The sequence below is a fragment of the Hylobates moloch genome, unplaced genomic scaffold (assembly GCF_009828535.3).
Source record: "Hylobates moloch isolate HMO894 unplaced genomic scaffold, HMol_V3 SCAFFOLD_14, whole genome shotgun sequence".
Lineage (NCBI taxonomy): Eukaryota > Metazoa > Chordata > Mammalia > Primates > Hylobatidae > Hylobates > Hylobates moloch.
This window is the reverse complement of record NW_026652289.1, coordinates 40,734,035-40,738,464: the sequence shown is the minus strand read 5'-3', so window position 1 is coordinate 40,738,464 and position 4,430 is coordinate 40,734,035. Positions and strand designations below refer to the sequence as shown.

Below are 4,430 nucleotides of genomic sequence, written 5' to 3'. Positions count from 1 at the left end.
AGAGATGGGGACTCACCTACTCTAGGGGTCTTGGGTCTTTCAGATTCACCAAGGTAAAAATCTGCAGGCAGACAAACCTTTTTTCTTTTTTCTTTTTTTTTTTTTTTTTTGAGATGGAGTCTCTCTCTGTCACCAGGCTGGAGTGCAGTGGCACAATCCCGGCTCACTGCAACCTCTGACTCCCTGGTTCAGGTGATTCTCCTGCCTTAGCCTCCCGAGTAGCTAGGATTACAGGCATACGCCACCACGTCCAGCAAAATTGTTTTATTTTTTAGTAGAGCCGGGGTTTCACCATGTTTGCCAGGATGGTCTCGATCTCCTGACCTCATGATCCGCCCGCCTCGGCCTCCGAAAGTGCTGGGATTACAGGCGTGAGCCACAGCGCCAGGCCAAACCTTTTTTCATGACCTCTCCTAACCTGACTTTGCCTCATTATCATGCTAAAAATTTCTTTTCTACTCGGTGGGAGGGGAAAGAACAAAAGTAGGGTGTCCTACACCAGACAGATCCCTCTAGTTATTTACAAGCCTCAGTTGATTCATACTTCCAAAATGGCTGTGGAAAATTTCAAATGGTTTATTAAATTTTCCATCATCATACTGAGCATGTCCTACCTGGCAAGCCTGTGCTGGATGCCAACGGAACATGAAGGTGACCAGGAGAAGCTTCAAGTCCCATGGGGAAACAAGCTCATCCAGGACTAACAAAGCACAAGTGCCCAGTGCCTATCTCAACAAAACCACAGTGGCTCTCAGAGACAGGTCAGACTGTTTAGATCACACACAGCACACTCTGAATGTCTCTCCATAAGGCCTTCTGGCTGCAGATTTAATGCCTTTCAGCTGCCAGGGATGTCAGCCGAACTCTCAAAACCCCATGCCAGAGAAAACTCTATTTTCTCCATGAAGAAGCACGTGGATGCCCACTTGGTGCCTGAACTCCCCGAAGGATGTGTTTGGGAGGGAGGATCGGGAGGGTCTCCCAACACCCTCCCCCTTCTGAGTTAACACCGGAACCCTGGTTCCTGCATTCCTGGAGTGACAGTCCCCTGCTTGCTTTCCAGTACCTCCCAGAGAACTCCTGCACAAGTGCTGTCCTGAACTTCCCAGGAGGGACCCATAGCCTTCTTCTTACCCTCTCCAAGTATTATGACCATTTTCCCCTATGCTGCGACTGGAGCTCAAAAGATGCTCCTCCAAATTGGAGGCCTCAAAGGCAGCCTCAAAAGCAAAAGTTTCTCTCTCATCTTCTCCTGCCTCTTGTTTCTGGCCCCCAAGACTAGCCACAGAAACTAGAGTCTCTCTTCCCCAAGGCAGGTCTTAGAAACCAGAACCCCTTTTCCCCAAAGCCAGCCATCAAACCCCAAAATATTACTCTAAATTCCTCCCTTTTTCTGTGTAAAACATGGCTGTAAAGAAATCATCTGACCAGGCCAGGTGCAGTGGCTCATGCCTGTAATCCCAGCACTTAGTGAGGTGGAGGCAGGTGGATGGCTTGAGCCCAGGGGTTCCAGACGAGCCTAGGCAACATGGTGAAACCTTCTCTCTACAGAAAACTTAAAAATTAGCCAGGTGCAGTGGTGCATGCTCTGTGGTCCCAGCCACTGGGTATGCTGGGGCGGAAGGATCACCTGAGTCTGTGAGGTCAAAGCTGCAGTGAGCCAGGATCACACCACTGCACTACAGCCTGGGCAACAGAATGACCCTGTCTTGGAAAAAAAAAAAATAAAAGAAATTATCTAACCTACTTTGTTTGATAGTAGGTCACAAGATCCCCATTCCAGAGAGGGTCTTGCCCCATATCCAGAAGGAAGGAATGCTGCATAGAGAGGCCAAGAAGAAAATATACAGACAGGCCTTGCTGCATTTCCCCACTCAATCTATCAGCGTTAGAGTTTTGTCCAATCACAGTTCTGCATGACCATTCATACTTTTCTGAACCTAAGCATAAAAATAGACAGCTTCCCCTGTATCTTTGGGGTCTTCATTCTGAAGGTTCCTCTGTCACATAAAATTGTGATCAAATAAGTTTGTATGCTTTTTGGCCTGTTAGTCTGCCTTTTGTCAGTGATTCTCAGTGAACCTTCAGATGGCAAAGAGAATGTTTTTCTCTTGGCCCCTGCACCGCTAGGAAAGGCTGCAGGCTGCATCGCCTCCACAAGGCTGCCATCTGCAGCTGCTTCAAGTGGGCTGTGACCTGCATTGAGCCACTCCATTCTCGGGGTACCGGACCGTACCTACATCCAGAACACTGATATCTCTCCTTGCCATCCCCCACAGGACAGGCCCATGCTGAACATGCCCTGGGCCATGTCCCCCTGGTACCACATTTAGGGGGCCGACGTCCCAGTGTCAGAGGCATTTGAACCAGAGTAACTCCATCTTGAATAGGAGCTGGGTAAAATCAGGCTGAAACCTACTGGGCTGCATTCCAGACAGTTACACATCCTAAGTTACAGGATGAGATAGGAGATTGGTACAAGATACAGGTCATAAAGATCTTGCTGACAAAACAGGTTGCAGTAAAGAAACCTGCCAAAATCCACCAAAACCAAGATAGCCGCAAGAGTGACCTCTGGTCGTCCTCACGGCTACACTCCCACCAGCACCACGACACTTTACAAATGCCATGGCAACGTCAGGAAGTTACCCTATATGGTCTAAAAAGGTGAGGCATGAATAGTCCACCCCTTGTTCAGCATATATAATCAAGAAATAACCATAAATATGGGCAACCAGTAGCCCTCAGGGCTGCTCTGCCTCTGGAGTAGCCATTCTTTATTCCTTCACTTCTTTATAAACTTGCTTTCACTTTAGTCTACAGACCCGCCCTGAATTCTTTCTTGGGTGAGATCCAAGAACCCTCTCTTGAAGTTTGGATCAGGACCTCTTTCTGGTAACACCTGGGTTGAGTGTGGACCCCAGCCAACACAAAGCTCTCTTCCTCTCCCCACCTGCCACCAACAGGCTCTCCCAGCAGAGGCTGGGCTACAGCCTGCTCCTCTCCCGGCTTCATCATGTAGCAGGATGAGCTGCAGACAAGAATCCCTCAGACACTGAGTTGTAGAAGGAAAGGGCTTTATTCAGCTGGGAGCACTGGCAGACTCACGTCTCCAAAAACCGAGCTCCCCAAGTGAGCAATTCCTGTCCCTTTTAAGGGCTTACAACTCTAAGGAGGTCCCCGTGAAAGGGTCATGATCGATTGAGCAAGCAGGGGGTCTGTGACTGGGGGCTGCACGCACCGTAATCAGAATGGAACAGAACAGGACAGGGATTTTCATGATGCCTTTCCATACAATGTCTGAAATCTACAGATAACACAAGCAGTTAGGTCAGGGGTTGATTTTTTTTTTTGAGACGGAGTTTTGCTCTTGTTGCCCAGGCTGGAGTGCAGTGGCACGATCTCAGCTCACCACAACCTCTGCCTCCCAGGTTCAAGCGATTCTCCTGCCTCAGCCTCCCGAGTAGCTGGGATTACAGGCATATGCCACCATACCCGGCCAATTTTTTGCATTTTTAGTAGAGACGGGGTTTCTCCATGTGGGTCAGGCTGGTCTTCAACTCCTGACCACAGGTGATCTGCCCACCTCAGCCTCCCAAAGTGCTGGGATTACGGGCGTGAGCCACCGCACCCAGCCAAGTCAGGGTTGATTTTTAACTACCAGGCCCAGGGCGTGGTGCTGGGCTATCTGCCTGTAGATTCCATTTCTGCCTTTTAGTTTTTACTTCTTCTTTCTTTGGAGGCAGAAATTGGGCATAAGACAATATGAGGGGTGGTCTCCTCCCTTAATCCTCCTCACCTGCATCAAATCTTTTTATTGTGAGTGGCGAGGCAGCCCAGATCCTCCACGGCCGGCAACACTGGGCACGCGCCCTCCCCACTGCCAAAGAGGAAGAGGAAGATCAGTTCCGCAGACGCTGCTGCCAAGGAAGAGCCCAGGAGGAGGTTGGTACGGTTGTCGGCTCACCTGCTGCTGCAAAAGTGAAAACGAAGCTGAAACAGGCAGCAGAGAAGGCTAAATCTTCGGGCAAAAAAGTGCAAACAAAAAGGGAAAGGGGAGCAAAGGGAAAACAGGCTAAGTGGCTAACTAGGAAACTAAAGAAGATTTACCTGTAGATAACGGAGAAACTAAAATCAGCCTCTGATGAAGCTGGAGAGAAGGAAGCCAACCAAGTCTGATTAAATCACATACCATGTTATATCAGTGGTCCCCATCTCCCTTTTTGTACAATTGAGTATATATTTTCATCAACTATTTTGTAAATGCGAGTTTACAAAATAATAATGGTTTTTGGTTTTTTTTTTGAGACAGGGTCTGGCTCTGATGCCCAGGCTGGAGTGTAGTGGTGCCATTTCAGCTCACTGCACTCTGCCTCCCAGGCTCAAGCCACCCTCCCACCTAAGCCTCCTGAGTAGCTGGGACCACAGGT

General features: G+C 49.0%; 1 pseudogene; it reads left to right on the top strand.

Moving 5' to 3' along the window:
* The first annotated feature begins 551 nt into the window (after positions 1–551).
* On the top strand, positions 552–4,179 carry LOC116481557 (non-histone chromosomal protein HMG-14-like; annotated as a pseudogene).
* The last annotated feature ends 251 nt before the right edge of the window (positions 4,180–4,430 follow it).